Here is a 17,838-nt window from a genome sequence, read left to right on the forward strand (position 1 = left end):
GTTTGTATAAGAAGTACAAAACACTAGCTGGGCATGGTGTTGCGTGCCTGTAGTCCCAGTTACTTTGGGAGGCTGAGGTGGGAGGATTACCTGAGCCCAGGAGGTTGAGGCTGCAGTGAGTCAAGATTGTGTCACTGCAAGCCAGCCTGGGTGACAGAGTGAGACCTTGTCTCAAAAAATAAGTAAATAAATGAACGAATAAGTAAAAGTTTGTTCAAATAGCATTTCTTCCCTCACGAGAAATACTGCTCTAATTTCTAACTATAATTGGCTAAAGGAGATGTACAAAGAAAAAAAAGAAGAAAGAAAATTTGAAATGTTCTACCCTGAGGAAAAAAATGAATAATTTTGCAGATGAAAGGTACTTGTTAGTAGGCTATGAAGTGAAACATGTTCACATGTGTAACATTTCATTTATTGGTACTCTTATAAAACAAGAGACATAATGGTGTTATGTGGAGCTATTTAATAGTGAACTCAAACTGCAAGGCAGATTAATAGCCTAAGCTTTGGCAAGATCCATGAACTCTGTTCTTTAGTTTTTATTGTTTTCATTTTTGTTTTACTTTTTGAAATGGAGTCTCATTTTTATCACCCAGGCTGGAGTACAGTGGCACGATCTCAGCTCACTGCAGCCTCCACCTCTGGGGTTCCAGCGATTCTCTTACCTCCACCTCCCAAGCAGCTGGGATTACAGGCGCGCACCATCACACCCAGCTAATTTTTGTATTTTTAGTAGAGACAGGTTTTCACCATGTCGAAAAGGCTGATCTTGAACTCCTTTCCTCAGGGGATCCACCCGTCTCTATCTCCCAAAGTGCTGGGATTACAGGCATAAGCCACCGTGCCTGGCCTGTTCTTTAGTTATTTAGTGTTATATGATCCTAGTACTTGTCAATCACTGAACTCTACCAAGGGAAAGTGTATGTATGTAGAAGATTGTTGACCTGAACATAAGTAGTTCTTTTTTTTTTCTTTTATGTGTGTGCTCTAGATGTCCAGGGAAATTTCTCTAGTAACAAACTATAGAAATGATCCTTGAAAGTATAGTCTTTATAAATGAAATTCTTGACCATTAAATGACAAGCTAATCAGAGTCTCTTCCTGTCTGTTCCACATACCCGTACTGAGCTACAACCTAGTTGTTGCAGAGCATGAAGTTTCTGCTCCCCAACTGAATGTTGATTTTCAAGACTAAATCCTCATGGATTTTAAGTAAAATTCTATGTTTAGGAAACAAACATTGTGTTACTGAAGAAATGCTGCCGCAAACTGATTCTAATTCAAAGGACTTAAATAACAGGTATAGAAGAAGCAGATATCAAGCAGCAGTTCCATGTACTTACCCCGAACAGTAACGATATCGTCTCTGATGCTGCAAATTTTGTTATAACTAATTGGAATAGATCTACTTTTTAAAAACCTTGGGAAATAAGATTCATATTTTCAAAAATCAAAAACATTGCTATAAAGCCTAGGCAATATAGACATAATTCTTTTGTTTTTAAATTAAGGGAAGAATAATACAGAAAATTTCATTACAGAACAACTATGTTATTTTTTAGAGTTTCTCCCGATATTAACATTTGCTAAGCGAATGAGCATTAATTTAATATTTCCCTAAAAGTTAAGAACAAAACATAGGAAATAAGCAAAAACCATTTTACAGCCCTTAAGTAAACTCTGTTTTCCTCTTCTAGGACTGAAAAACTACACTTGTCAAGACTAGTTTTTTAAAAGCGACTTGCGCAAACTATATTCAATTTTCATCATTTCTACAGAAAAATGAACTAGAACAAATGAAACCCTGTAGGAATGGAGTGGTCATTGCCGCATCCCTTACATTTGCCTCTCCATGGGATTTCTGGCTTCCTTACCTTCTAACTTCTTACGGAGAAGCAGACAGAACTGTGTCGTGAAAATCTTACTGCTGGTTCAAGTCCCAGCAGGCTCTGGTCATTTTCTGAGCAGACGCTGTTCCCTACTCCAGGTCAGGGTACACTATGCTAATGAGTTCTGGCAATGGGCCAATCAAAATCTAGATGCTCTAGGCTCTGGATAGGTAAGAGCAGCCTGGGAGTCACTTAACCAGCCTGATTCTTCTCAGAATGCCAGCAATGTGATGAATATTCTATGATGTATCTCTGAACTTCCCCCTCCCTTTATGTTATGAGGACATTCGAACTAAAACGGACATTGAAAAGAACCTCATGAGGAAGTACAGAGTTTTTCTTCTTGTGATGTTACAGGTTGGGCCCCAGGCAGACGATTCACAGTAGGTCCTAATTCTCCCACTGTTTACGCGGCAGGTCATAGTTCTCTCTCGTGTGTGCGAGAGAGAGAAGACAGACAGAGAGAGAGAGATATTATGGTGAGGAAATTTACTGGAATAGACAGTGGACAGTCAACATCCTCTCTACCAGAAATACTGAAATGCTATCTTAACCCTAGCAATAATGTCCCACTACTTCTGAGTGTTCTAATCCCCTAAAAATACACAATTCTTGGTTGGGCGTGGTGACTCACGCCTGTAATCCTAGCGCTTTGGGAGACTGATGTCGGCGGATCATGAGATTAGGAGATCAATACCAGCCTGGCCAAGATGGTGAAACCCCGTCTCTACTAGAAATACAAAAATTAGCCAGGTGTGGTGGCACACGCCTGTAATCCCAGCTACCTGGGAGACTAAGACAGGGAACTGCTTGTACCCGGGAAGCGGAGGTTGCAGTGAGCTGAGATCGCATCACTGCACTCCAGCCTGGATGACAGAGTAATAATAAGGCTCCATCTCAAAAAAAAAAAAAACAAAAAACAAAAAAACAAACAAAAAACCCCAATTCTTTCTTCTAGAGATACTCTCAGTGCTATTCTTACTTTCAGTGACATCCGCAGTACAGCCTAAATCAGTTCAGTTCATCTGTTTTGTTCTAGGTAGTCTGCTAGGCCTTGGCAACACAAGAGAGAATGAAAGCCATTAAGAAGTTCATTCTAGGCCGGGCGCGGTGGCTCAAGCCTGTAATCCCAGCACTTTGGGAGGCCGAGACGGGCGGATCACGAGGTCAGGAGATCGAGACCATCCTGGCTAACCCGGTGAAACCTCGTCTCCACTAAAAAAATACAAAAAACTAGCTGGGCGAGATGGCGGGCGCCTGTAGTCTCAGCTACTGGGGAGGCTGAGGCAGGAGAATGGCGTAAACCCGGGAGGCGGAGCTTGCAGTGAGCTGAGATCCGGCCACTGCACTCCAGCCTGGGCCACAGAGCCAGACTCCGTCTCAAAAAAAAAAAAAAAAAAGAAGTTCATTCTAGTAGAAAAGATGAACAAAGCTACTAAATAAGGCCATTTAAAATTGATGCATAGAATAGAAGTAATATAAATGAGAAGGCTATTAAGCTGGAGGGAGGAGAACCAGAGAAACCCACCAAAATGATGCTTGATGAGCCTTTTGAAGGACAAATAGATATTTATCAAGGCACGAAGGACTGGAAGAAGGTGTTTAGGGGAGTGACAATATCTTGGACAGCATGACGAGGGATCAGTACCTGTCAGGAAGGTCCAGACTCTCAAGGATGAGGATTAGGAAGCAGAGATGAGAAGACCAGAAGGCAAAAGGCTTGGAACGCCTCATAGTTGCATTCAGCGGCCCTTAATAGAGTTCCCATTTGTCTTTCAGTTCATGAACAAATTCCTTTCCTGCCTGAAGTTTAAGACCCTGCTTCATTTTTTTTTTTTTTTCAAATGGATTTTCAGTCTTGTTGTCTAGGCTGGAGTGAATTGCGCTATCTTGGCTTACTACAACCTCTGCCTCCTGAGTTCAGGTGATTCTCCTGCCTCAGCCTCCCGAGTAGCTGGGATTACAGGCATGCACCACCAAGTTCGGCTAATTTTGTATTTTTAGTAGAGATGGGGTTTCTCCATGTTGGTCAGGCTGGTCTTGAACTCCCAACCTCAGGTGATCCACCCGCCTCAGCCTCCCAAAGTGCTGGGATTACAGGCGTTAGCCACCACGCCTGGCCAACCCTGCCTGATCTTATTGTACTTTATCTGGCCAGTCTTGGTCTCCTTTCTGTAATCCTTTTGTTGGTCAGGAGGACATTTCTCCATCCCTCAGATACATTGTTTGAGGACAAAGCCTAAAATTATGCCAGCTGGTGAAAGAGGATGTCTACAGGGTCTAGCACCAGAATCACAAAGCAGAGTAAAGAGTGGATTTAGTGTCAACAGGCAATAAATCCTTACGAGAGCTCCTTATGAGAGCTTCCCACACTATTCTAGAACACATGATTTCTTATTTCTGTGATGCTGTAGAACTCTTTTGTTTCTTCTTTGAGACGGGATCTCACTCTGCCACCCAGGCTGGAGTGCAGTGATGTGATTATGGCTCACTATGGTCTTGCTTTCCTGGGCTCAAGCGATCCTCCCACCTCAGCCTCCCAAGTAGCTGGTACTACAGGTGCACATGACCACGTCCCGCTATCCTGCTAATTTTTGTATTTTTTGTAGAGATGGGGTTTCACCATGTTGCCTAGGCTGGTCTTGAACTCCTAGGCTCAAGAAATCGCTTGCCTTGGCCTCCCAAAGTGCTGGAACTACAGGTATGAGCCACGGTGCCCGGCAATGTTGAACTCTTAACTCTGAATTATATGCTGTCTTGTATCACTTGGAACTAACAGTGTTTTTAAATTACAAAATAAATTCATGATTTTAAAAAAACTCATATTTTCATCTCCCATAGGTTTCCACTGTTAACATATTGGGCATGTCCTTTCAAACTTTTGTTTTCCCATATCTTTTTGTTCCCATACAGAACAAAAAGATATCATTTTTATTTGCAATCCTATTTTACATGCTATTGCTTTTAGTTGTTTTATGTGTTCGGTTGATTGGTTTTGTTTTGCTTTTTTTGGAGATAGGATTTCCCTGTGTGGCCGAGGGTAGACTCAAACTCCTGGGTTCAAGTCATTCTCCCCCCTCAGCCTCCCAAGCAGCTGGGATTCCAGGTGCCCACCACCACATCGGGCTATTGCTTTTCATTGTTGATGAGTGTTGGTTCTGGCTCCCCAGCGAGGCTGCTAGTTCCTTCACGGCCAAGTTGGGATATTCCACTTTCCCTCTCCTCATAGAAAGACCTGCTGGGTTTCCAGCTGCAGCATCACAGCCATCCTTGTTCCAAGCACCAACCCTGCTCGGACACAGGAGGGCGCTGAGAAGCTCTGGCTCCACACTCTGATAGAGCTGTGAACATGATGTCCCAGTCTAGTAAGGGTATTTTTGTTTTCTTAAGGCCAAGGTCCCAACTTATTACCCAAATTCTCCTAATTGTTTTTGTTTTGTTTTGTTGTTTAACACGGAGTCTTGCTCTGTCACCCAGACTGGAGTGCAGTGGCGCAATCTCAGCTCACTGCAGCCTCCTCCTCCTGGGCTCAACCTATCCTCCCACCTCAGCCTCCCAAGTAGCTGGGACCACAGGCACATGCTACCACGCTCAGCTAATTTAAAAAACTTTTTGTAGAGACAGGGTCTCACTGTGTTGCCCAGGCTGGGCTCGAACTCCTGGGATCCAGTGATCCACTGCCTCAGCCTCCCAAAGTGCTGAGATTATAGGTGTGAGCCACCTTGCCTGGCCACATTCCCTAACTGGATCTCTGTCATTGTTATTAATAACAATAATCTTAGTAGCTTCCCTTGATTGCACACTTAGAATGAATCAGGCGCCACGCTTAAGCACCTGTCTGTATTATCACCCTTGATCCATACAGCATCCCTATCAAATAGGTACTATTCTTATACCTCTTTTGTGGAGAAGGAGATCAAGACTCAGACAAATGATATCACACAGAAATGTAAGTAGTAGCAGAGCTGGGGTAGAACTCAGAGACACGCCTGTTGACCACGGTACTGCATGAAGAGCCCTACGTGTTCAGCATCTGGAGTCTTTGTCTCCACTCCTATAAAATCTGAGTTCTACGTCACTCTTTCCACCCTGTGCCTCCTCCCCTAGAGACAGGAATCCTGCCTTAAGCCAGGTGGCTAGAGGCCCTGTTACTTGGGAACTGACCTCAACCACTAATGATTGGATTTCTCAGTATCTCTACTCTTGCATTCCCTGACACTCTGAGGCCTGCCTATTGAGATCATTCTGGGTTTTTGTTTTTTGTTTTTTGTTTTTTTTTCATCAATAGTGATGCTTTAGGCATTTTAAGCAGGATAATTATTTGGGTCAGACTGTCCCATGCACAGAATTCCCAGACGCAAGATGCCAGTCACATCCCAGTCACAATATCAACCATAACCCACACCTTCATATTTCTACATGTTCGGGAACCAGGGAGGGAGCATTATCATGCTGCCTTTGGTTTGGGGTGACCATGCCAGACTCTCAGGGCTGACAAGTTTGCCTAGACTATTACCTGTGGTTTCCAATTCACAGCCTACGAGATGCCTTGTTCTACCTAATGGATGAACTTCTACACCTACAGTTCTATCCTTCTGGTATCTACCCTATCTAGTTTCATCCATTTGCCCAGTTCTTCTACTGTGGACTTTTTTTTTTTTTTTTGAGACAGAGTCTTGCTCTGTCGCTCAGGCTGGAGTGCAGTGGCGCAATCTCGGCTCACTGCAACCTCCACCTCCCCGGTTCAAGCGATTCTTGTGCCTCAGCCTCCTGAGTAGCTGGGGCTACAGGCATGTGCCACCATGCCCAGCTAATTTTTGTATGTTTAATAGAGAGGGAGTTTCGCCATGTTGTCCAAGCTGGTCTCGAACTCCTGACCTCAGGTGATCCACCCACCTCAGCCTCCCAAAGTGCTGAGATTACAAGCGTGAGCCACTGTGCCCAGCCGTTCTACTGTGGACTTTTATTTATCACTTATTGTGTATCCGGCATCTTTCCAAACATTTAGTTCTCACAACCTCTTCATGAAATGTACTATAAATTTGTAGTTGTTGTACATATTTGTTGGTACATATGATATTTTGGCTACACGCATAGTATGTGTAATGATTGAGTCAGAGTATTTGGGGTGTCCCTCACCTTGAGTATTTACTGTTTCACGTGTTAGGGAGTATTTCAAGTCCTCTCTTCTAGCTATTTTGCAACATACAATACATTGTTATTAACTATAGTCAGCGTAGTCTGCTACTGAACATATTAAGAAATACATGGAATGTTTCACTGACTTGCATGCCATCCTTGTACAGAAGCCATGTTAACCTTCTCTATCATTCCAATTCGTATATGTGTTGAAGGGAGCACTGGTATTATTAAGCTATATAAGTATGAAAATAGCATAAGGAAACTGAGGCACAGAGAGGTAAAGTAGCTTGATGTTTACAACATGGTGTAACCAAACTTTTGGCATCAGCAAACTGACATAAGTCAAAGGAAAAATATGAACTGGAGAAGAATGATGTTAAAAGTCATTTCCTTCGTGGGAGAGTATGTCTATCTAACATTCTGATCCCTTCTGGTGTCAACATTCCCCTGCCTCCTTACCTCACCATTTTTTAGGAAATTGCCTTTCCCCCAAGGCTGTCCATTAGAACGTTCTGTCCCTTCTGACATAGAGCCTGACCTATTCAGTCTTTCCCTGGAATTTTCCAAATTAGAGGTGGAGGAATTGCTCTTTCATCTCAGATGCCAAATTGTAAGCCTGACCTCAGTCTTGTGATGGTCATCTCTGCTGCACATGGCAGAATCTGAGAGAATGGAGACAACAAGAGACGAGTGATGGAAAAAGGAAGGGAGGAGGGAGCACTGAACACAGCCAAGCCCGAGGCCAGCTCCAATCCTCTCTCTTCCAGTTATGTGACCCAACAGATATCGTTTATGCTTTCATTCCTTGGAAGTGGGTATCTTCAACTTACCCCTATGAGAGATCTACTAACACACTTCCCAGCCTCCTAATCTAGGTAAGCCTGCATCTCGCCCAGATTTCAAAGTAAACCACTCTCCTTTTCATTGATACTTCAATGAAAGTGATGAAAGTGAAGTGGGCATCAAAAGTGACTTCTCTGACACTGCTTAAAATTGGAAAGTTCTCTGTAATGTCTCACTGGAATCAATGTGCAGGACACAGGGAATAGTCATTGTAGGCCTCAGTTTACACCTACCCAGCATGCGCAGTTGCTAAAGCAGGTAATCAAGGTACCACTCAGAGATCACTTTTCTGTGTTGTGTAAAACTGAACTTTGGATTTTTCCTTTAGGGTTTCTCAATTTGGAAGCCATTCGTGGCTCTCATGTGGAGTTTCCACAAGTTCTATATAGTTTACTTCAGTGCTCAAGACCCAATGGTATCATCTTAAATTGGATTCTGAGCTGTATCTGTTCTGAGAAACAAGAAGTGTTCTCTTTCTTAATCTCTGGGCAGACAAGACAAGTCTGGCTGACTGTGAAAATCCCTAGATGATTGTGGGAATGTTCCTGGATGTCATGGTCCTCTTTGGAAAATATTGTGAAACTTTAAAATATGTAATTATAAGACTTGAGAACTGTCTTACCAATAGAAACTATGACTAACATACGTATATGCAACATCAAAATCATGAACCATGAACCCAAGAGTCAACCCCAAAAAAGGAAAACATAAAAAACAAGCTCCCAAATTCATAGTGGTAGATTTCTAATTTCCTGTAAATACTTTGCTGTCTTTTTGTTTTGTGCTAAAAGGCAAAAAATGGGGTGTCCTATAAGTTAAAAAAAATGCAGCTAAAATCAGAATTGAATCCATTTCTTAAATATTTTTACAAACTGGGAAATCAACACCAACCTTTTTTTTTTTTTTTTTTTTTTTTGAGACGGAGTCTCGCTCTGTCACCCAGGCTGGAGTGCAGTGGCCGGATCTCAGCTCACTGCAAAGCTGGAATATGATCCTACCATTTCCATGAGGCAGTAAGCTATCCAGTCCTTGCTATTTTTCATACAAATATTATTTATGCTAAAATATAATGGGTTGAGCCAGGCACAGTGTCTCACTCTTGTAATCCCAGCATTTGGGAAGCCAAGGTGGGTGGATCACCTGAGGTTGGCAGTTCGAGACCAGCCTAACCAACATGGAGAAACCCCATCTCTACTAAAAATACAAAATTAACCGAGCATGGTGGCACGTGCCTGTAATACCAGCTACTCGGGAAGCTGAGGCAGGAGAATCACTTGAGCCCAGGGGGCAGAGTTTGCAGTGAGCCGAGATCATGCCATTGCACTCCAGCCTGGGCAATAAGAGCAAAATTCCATCTCAAAAAACAAAACAAAGCAAAAACAATATACATATATATACATATATATACACACACACTATATATATATAAAGGGTTGTTACTGTTACTTGAGATAAATTAATACTTCAAAATTTTTTTTCTTATTTCTAACATGCTAAACATAGAGATAGCCATAGAAGTAAAAGTTTTTTGAGGTCCTCATGAATTTTTAATAGTACAAACTGGTCCTGAGACCAAAAAAGAAAAAGTTTGAGAACTGGTGCTATAAAGTACTAAGCACTACTTTTTTTTTTTTTTTTTTTTTTTTTTTTTTGAGATAGAATCTCACTCTGTTGCCCAGGCTGGAGTGCAGTGGTGAGATCTTGGCTCACTGCAACCTCCACCTCCTGGGTTCAAGCAATTCTCCTGCCTCAGCCTCCCAAGTAGCTGGGATCACAGGCACCTGCCACCACGTCCAGCTAATTTTTTTGTATTTTTAGTAGAGACAGGTTTCACCATGTTGGCCAGGCTGGTTTCAAACTCCTGACCTCAAGTGATCCACACATGTCAGCTGCCCAAAGTGCCAGGATTACAGGTGTGAGCCACTGCGCCCAGCTCTAAGTACTAAAATATTAAGCCTTGATCATCAAAGAAGAGGGCTGTTTCTGATGATATTCAGTGTTCTGAGTGCAAACTGCCCCACCTCCTGCCTTCCATAGGCTCCTATCTCCGGACTAGAAAGACACGAGAATCAAAGGGAGGAAGACAAGGAAAAAGAGATGTTTTCAGTGAAACTGCACACTATCAATACCTATATGACAAAATTTCTATCAATGGGAGGGAGGCCCTGACCACAGCAAGGCTTTGGGACACCCAGGACTGATTCCAACAGACATAGCACCCCACCGTTCCCATAGTCCAAGCTCCTACCTATCGTCAGTGGAGGTGCCCAGCACAGCGCATAGGAGATGGCATCACCAAGGGCAACCAAGGTATCTCCTTTGGCAGGCCATTGAGACCTTAGCAACCAACATCACCAAAGAGGGCTACAACAGTAGAAGAATAAAAGGGTGGATGCCACGTGGTAACTGAGAAGACTCATTGACGAGCACATAGGAGATATCCACTGAAGACAAAATTTAAAATACCTGGAACAGAGATGAGGTCCTGAAGGTGGATCCTAGAGCCAGCAAAATGCAGTCTAAAACTCCTATCCCAATTTCAACTCTGAAGCCTGGTTAAATTACAGGTTAGGTGTTTACAATTAAAGAATATTAAGAAAAATGCTTTAAAAATGGCATCTTGGCTGGGCATGGTGGCTCATGCCTATAATCTCAGCACTTTGGGAGGCTAAGGTGGGCAGATCACTTGAGATCAGGAGTTCGAGACCAGCCTGGCCAACATGGCAAAACCCTGTCTCTACTAAAAATACAAAAATTAGCTGGGTGTGGTGGCATACACCTGTAATCCCAGCTACTTGGGAGGCTGAGGCAAGAGAATTGCTTGAACCCAGGAGGCGGAGGTTGCAGTGAACCGAGATCATGCCACTGCACTCCAGCCTGGGCAACAGAGTAAGACTCCATCTAAAAAAAAAAAAAAAAAAAAAAGTATCTTGTTATTTGCATGATGAGATTACAGATAATGTTTATTTCCTTTTTTATATTTCTCTATAATTTTCTAAATTTTCTATAAGAAGCATGCACCCTTCTTAATAATGTGATACTTTTTTAAAAATCAATGGTATGAAGTAAAAATATGTACTATTTATATGGTACCTTATAGCAGCAGTGTTTAATTTTTTTGGTCTTAAGATCAGTTTACACTCTTAAAAGGCTTTGAGAGCCTTAAAGAACTTCGCTTATGTGGTTATACCTGACAATATGTACCATAACAGAAATTAGAATTGAAAAAATGTTTAGGTTGGGCGCAGTGGCTCGCACCTATAATCCCAGCACTTTGGGAGGCAGAGACGGTTGGATCACCTGAGGAAAGGAGTTCAAGACCAGCCTGACTGACATGGTGAAACCTGTCTCTACTAAAAATACAAAAATTAGCCAGGCGTGGTGGTGTGTGCCTGTAATCCCAGCTACTTGGGAGGCTGAGGCAGAGAATTTCTCGAACCCGGGAGGCAGAGGTTGCAGTGAGCTGAGATCGCGCCACTGCACTCTAGCCTGGGTGATAGAGCAAGACTCCGTCTCAAAAAAAAGAAAAAATTTTTAAGCAACAGTGTTTAGATTATTAATTAATCTAAAACAATAGTAATAACACATTACATTTTAACATAGATAATATTTTTCTGGAAAATATTTTATCTCCAAAAGAATTAATGAGAAGAGTAACAATGTTTAACATATTTGCAAAATATCTTGAATGTCTGACCTATTAGAAGACAGTTGGATATCTTCCATCTCCTTCTGCATTCAATCTGTTACAAATATCACATGTCCCATAGCTTCTGGAAACTCTGTTGCATACTTGTGAAGAAAGGCAACTAGGCCAGGTGCGATGGCTCACACCTATAATCCCAGCACTTTGGGAGGCTAAGGCAGGAGGATCACTTGAGTCCAGCAGTTGAGACCAGACTGGGCAACATAGCAAGACCCCGTCTGTACAAAAGCTACAAAAAATTACCTGGGCGTGGTGGCACATGCCTGTGGTACCAGCTACTTGGGAGGCTGAGGTGGGAGGATCACATGAGCCTAGGAGGTTGGGGCTGCAATGAGCCATGATCATGCTACTGCACACCAGTTTAGGCAACACAGTGAGACTCTGTCTCAAAAAATAATAATAATAAAATAAAAAGAAAGACAAATAACATCTTAATATTATCACAAAAGTAGTTTTGATCTTGGGGCCAGGTGCAGTGACTTATACCTGTAATCTCAGCACTTGAAGGCCCAGGCAGGATTGCTTGAGCCCAGGAATTCGAGACTAGCCTAGGCAACACGACAAGACCCTGTCTGCAAAATATACAAAAGTTAGCCGAGTCTGGTGGTACACACCTGTAGTCCCAGCTACTTAGGAGGCTGAGGTGGGAGAATCACTTGAAGTTAAGGCTGCAGTGAGCTGTGATCACACCACTGTACTCCAGCTGGGGTGACAGCGAGAGACCCTGTCACCAAAAAAATATATATATATATACAGGCATGGTGGCTCATGCCTGTAATCCCAGCACTTTAGGAGGCCAAGACGGGTGGATCACTTGAGGTCAGGAGTTCAAGACCAGCCTGGCCAACGTGGTGAAACCCCGACTCTACTGAAAATACAAAAAATTAGCCAGGTGTGGTGGTGCGCGCCTGTAACCTCAGCTACTTGGGAGGCTGAGGCAGGAGAATCGCTTGAACCCGGGAGGTGGAGGTTGTCATGAGCTGAGATTGTGCCACCACACTCCAGCCTGGGTGACAGAGCGAGATTCCATCTCAAAAAAAAAAACAAAAAACAAACAAAAAAAACCAGTTTTGATCTCGGAAACCTCCCTAAAGGATCTGGGGAGCCCCAAGACTCCCTGGACCACACTATTGCTTTATGCTCTACAAAATACATTCACAAATTTCATTCAACTCTCCCAAAAATATTTTAGTTGGGCATGTTTTGAAACAGATGAAGAACCTGAGATTTAGAAAGATTAACCAGTTCATCCAGATCACATGCTCAGATTTCTGTGTTTATACTCTGAATCTAGGACTGGATTCCAGATAACTACGACATCTCCCCTGTAAAAGCTTTTTGATCACTCACCTTTACCTAGATAAGCAACTGCCTGGGAAACTCAAGGAATTTTTACACAATGATTAGAATGGCTAATATTTTAACTCTAGAATGTGGTAGAAAAATAGAGATCCAAAGAAGTTATATTAAACAGCATGACAACAGAAAAAAAGCACAAATCTTGGGAGGCAGGAGTCCTGAAGTCTGGATGCCAGTCCCCCACTTGCTGTGTGACTTGAGACAGGTGGCTTTACCTCTCTGGGCACTAGGATTGCTTAATCTGAAAAATGAGCTGATGATCTCTTACCAGCCTGAAGGCATGGGCTGGATGGGATGATTGCCCAAGATCCCTCCCAGTGGAAAGGCTGTCATTTACCAAAAATCCCAGTCATTTAGAAGGTTAGGAATATAATTCAACTGAGATGGACTCTCCTTTTGAAAGTGTAGTCCCCATAATTTTGCTGTTTTCTCTAATGTAAAATTCGAAATTTAGGATTTATTGAAAGCAATTTTAGTCAGCTTTTCTTTAACTCCTTCAAATTTTGTCCAGAAAACTCAGGCTTCAGAATAATTTCAGCCTTGAAATCACTTGAAAAGCAGGTATGTAGGAATCCAATGCAATTCAACACATCCCACGAGTTTTAAGTTCGGTAATGTCTACTGTTGTGTAGCAGATGTCATGCACACTTCATTCTCTTTCTTTTTCTCTTCTTTTTGGAGTCTCGCCCTGTTGCCCAGATGAGTACATTGGTGCAATCTTGGCTCACTGCAACCTCCGTCTCCTGGGTTCAAGCAATTCTCCTGCCTCAGCCTCATGAGTAGCTGGGATTACAGGCGCATGACACCACACCCAGCTAATTTTTGTATTTTTAGTAGAGACGGGGTTTCGCCTTGTTGGCCAGGCTGGTCTCAAACTCCTGACCTCAGATGATCCACCCACCTCGGCCTCCCAAAGTGTTGGGATTACAGACATGAGCCACCGCATCCAGCCACTTGATTTTATTTCTAAGCTTTTTCTTCATTTTTTATTATGGTAAAATATACACAACATAAAATTTACTCTTTGAAACGTTTTTAAGTGGCAGTTCAGTGGCGGTAATTACACTCACATTGACGTACAACCATCATCACCACCCATCTCCACAACTTTTTTATCAACCCCAACTGAAACTCTGTACCCATTAGTAATAACTCTCAATCTCCCACTTCCCCTAGTCCCCAGCCCCTGGGAACCACTATTCTACTTTCTGTCTCTATGAATCTGCCTATTCTAGGTATCTCGTGTAAGTGGATTATACAACATGTGATCTTTTGCCTCTGGCTTATTTCACTGAGCAGAATGTATTTAAAGCTCACCCATGGTGTAGCATGTATCAGTACTTCATTTTTTTTTTAAGTGGCAAAATAAAAATCACATAAAACTTACTATGTTAAACATTTTTAAGTTCAGTAATGAGCACATTCGCATTGTTGTGCAACTGTCAACACTGTTTACCTCCAGAACTCTTTTCATTTGTAAAACTGAGATTCTGTCCATTAAATAACCCCCCTTTCCTCCCAGTGCCTGACAACCATCATTCTACTTTATGTCTGTAGGCACCTCATATAATTGGAATCACATAGTATTTGTGTTTTTGGGAGTGGCTTATTTCACTTAACATAATGCCCTTGAGGTCCATCCGTGCTTGTAGCATGTATCAGAATTTTCTTCCTTGTTAAGGATGAATAATATCCCGTTGTATGTATATACCACATTTAGTTTATCCAGTTACCCATGGATGAACATTTGGGTTGTTTCTACTGCATTTAATTTTTTTAAAGCCTTCATTTGCAGATTAGAGCAACTCCTGAAAACTGTTGGAAGTACAATCTAGTACTAATATAATGTGCTGTACACAGGTAAAGGAAGTACAGTCTAGTACAAATATAATGTGCTGTACACAGGTAAAGAAAAAAACAAAATAGAGTTAATGGCAGTAGGCATGAATCAGAGAAGTATGCACTGAGTTATTTCAAGTTTGAAAAGGAAATTCCAGTGTTAAAAAAAAAAATGAAGCCAGATTTTTGTCTGTTGTTTTTCTCTAAAGGGATGTTACTAAATTGTAAGTTTCATAAGGTCAGAGACTGTACAACTTTTAACTGCACATTCCATATTACACCTTGCAAAGTTCCTGGAAAACACCATTAACTTATCTATAAATACACCAGCATAGCATACAATTAAGAAATATCTTCATCTAAATTACCACATTTGATTTTACGACAACCTGACAAAATGGGCAGGGCAAGTATTTGTGCAATCTTGTGGACAAAGAAGCTGAGGATCTCAGCCATTAGCTCATTTCCAGGCAATGTGAGAGCACGGACGCCAACAGAGGTTTGTAATGCCATTCCCAGCTCTGTCCCTCTGTTTCTCAGCAGTTGTGAATGAGCATGTAAAGTCACTTCCTAAGTATTATTTCATCTTAAGACACAGAAACATAAGCTAGACAACATCTTAAGATCCTTCTGATCATGAAATTTTGTGTGTGTCTGACAGAGTCTCACTATCACCCACGCTGGAGTGTAGTGGTGTGATCTCGGCGTACTGCAAGCACTGCCTCCCGGGTTCAAGCGATTCTCAGCCTCCTGAGTAGCTGGGATTACAGGCATGTGCCACCATGCCCAGCTAATTTCTGTATTTTCAGTAGAGATGGGGTTTCATCATTGTTGGCCAGGCTGGTGTTGAACTCCCGACCTCAAGTGACCCACCCATCTCGGCCTCCCAAAGTGCTGGAATTACAGACGTGAGCCCCTGCACGCAGTGATCATACAATTTTATGTGACAGTCTCCCTGAGAGCAAATACTTATTTTTGAATATGAAGGTATGTCTATGTGAGATCAGACCTACTAACATATATTTAGAAAATAATAAAATGACCTCAACTTCTGTGAAAGACCCTGCAAAATGAGAGAAAACCAACAAAAAGTGACAAAGAAAGGAGGGGTTATATAGGTTAGATAGGAAGAACATTGATTGCTCTTTGATTCTTGTGCTTAGTTTAGAAAAGGTAGGTATTAAATTCATTATAGGTATGGTGATTGGTTCAAGCAGGATTACTTAGAGCAAAACTATGAGTGCTCCTTGAGTGCTCCAGCCTTCTTGGGTTTCCTCTCTGCAGATCCTTGGAATGCACCTTTCTCAGCTCTACCCAGGGGCTCTATACTTTCAAGCTACCCAGTATGCCCAGCCCTGCAATGCACCATCTGAGCCCTCTTCCCAGATAAAGCCCCACCCTCTGTTTCCTCATGAAAACTTGGCTACTTAGAGCTTCTGGTTAAAAATGACAGACTGTTCACACACATTTATTTCCCCTCCTTCCCAAAACCCTGCTAGAGTAACTGTAAAACAGGGTAAAATAGTGTTAGGCATCACACTGATCAGGAAAAGGTAGAGACATTCCCCCTAAGAACTGGAACAAGATAAGGATGCCCACTGTCACCATTCCTACTCAACACAGTACTTGAAGTCCTAGCCAGAGCAGTCAGGCAAGATAAAATAATAAAGGGAATCCACATTGGAAAAGAGGAAGTCAAACTCTCTCTCTCCACTGATTATATAATTTGATACCCAGACACCCCTAAAGACTCCACCAAAAGACTCCTAGACATGAAAAACAACTGTAGTAAAGCCTCAGAATACAAAATTAACATACAAAAGTCAGCAGCATTTCTATACACCAATAACATTCAAGCTGAGAACCAAATCAAGAAAGCAATCCTATTTACAATAGCCACAATAAAATAAAATAAATAAAATAAAATAAAATAAACACTTCAGAATGTATCTAACCAAGGATGTGAAAGATCTCTACAAGGAGAACTACAAAACATTGCTGAAAGAAATCAGAGACAACACAAAGGAATGGAAAAACCATTCCATGTTCATAGATTGGAAGAATCAATATTGTTAAAATGTCCATATCGCCCAAAGCAATCTACAGATTCAATGTTATTCCAATCACATTACCAACATAAGTTTTTTTGAGCCAGAGACTTGCTCTGTTGCCCAGACCGGAGTGCAGTAGCGTGATCATAACTCACTGCAGCCTCAACCTCCCTTGCTCAAGCAATCCTCTCTCCTCAGCCTCCTGAGTAGCTAGGACTAAGGTGCATGCCACCACACCCAACTAATTTAACAAATTTTTTTTTTTTTCTGAGACAGAGTCTTGGTTTGTTGCCCAGGCTGGAGTGCAATGGCACGATCTCGGCTCACTGCAACCTCCGCCTCTTGGATTCAAGCAATTCTCCTGTCTCAGCCTCCCGAGTAGCTGGGATTACAGGCATCTGCCACTATGCCCAGCTAATTTTGGTATTTTTAGTAGAAATGGGGTTTCACCATGTTGGCCAGGCTGGCCTCGAACTCCTGACCTCGTGATCTGCCTGCCTTGGCCTCCCAAAGTGCTGGGATTACAGGCATGAGCCATCGCACCTGGCCAACAATTTTTTTTTTTTTTTGGTAGAGACAAAGTCTCTACAAAATGTTGCCCAGCTGGTCTTGTACTCTTAGGATCAAGTGGTTCTTTCACCCCAGTCACTCAACGTGCTGGGATTACAGGTGTTTGCCACCAGGCTCAACCACAGTTTTCCACAGAATTAGAAAAAAAATTCTAAAACTCATATGGAACTTAAAAAAAGACGTAAATAGTCAAAGCAATCCAAAGCAAAAAGAGCAAAGCTGGAGGCATCGCATTACTTGACTTCAAACTATACTACAAGGCTATAGTAACCAAAACTGCATGGCACTGGTACAAAAATAGACACACAAACCAGTGGAACAGAATAGAGAACACACAAAAAATGTCACACACCCACAACCAATTGATCTTTGACAAAGTCAACAAAAATAATCACTGAGGGAAAGGATACCCTATTTAATAAATGGTGCTGGGAAA

At 42.1% G+C, this 17,838-nt stretch overlaps 2 pseudogenes; both read right to left on the reverse strand.

Annotated features, from left to right (window-relative positions):
• Positions 1 to 976: 976 nt before the first annotated feature.
• On the reverse strand, positions 977 to 1,054 carry LOC119626901 (small nucleolar RNA U3; annotated as a pseudogene).
• A 6,099-nt stretch (positions 1,055 to 7,153) lies between these two features.
• LOC119626927 (U6 spliceosomal RNA) lies at positions 7,154 to 7,253 on the reverse strand (annotated as a pseudogene).
• Between the last annotated feature and the right edge of the window lie 10,585 nt (positions 7,254 to 17,838).

Source organism: Chlorocebus sabaeus, chromosome 17 (assembly GCF_047675955.1).
Source record: "Chlorocebus sabaeus isolate Y175 chromosome 17, mChlSab1.0.hap1, whole genome shotgun sequence".
In the NCBI taxonomy this organism is placed as follows: Eukaryota; Metazoa; Chordata; class Mammalia; order Primates; family Cercopithecidae; genus Chlorocebus; species Chlorocebus sabaeus.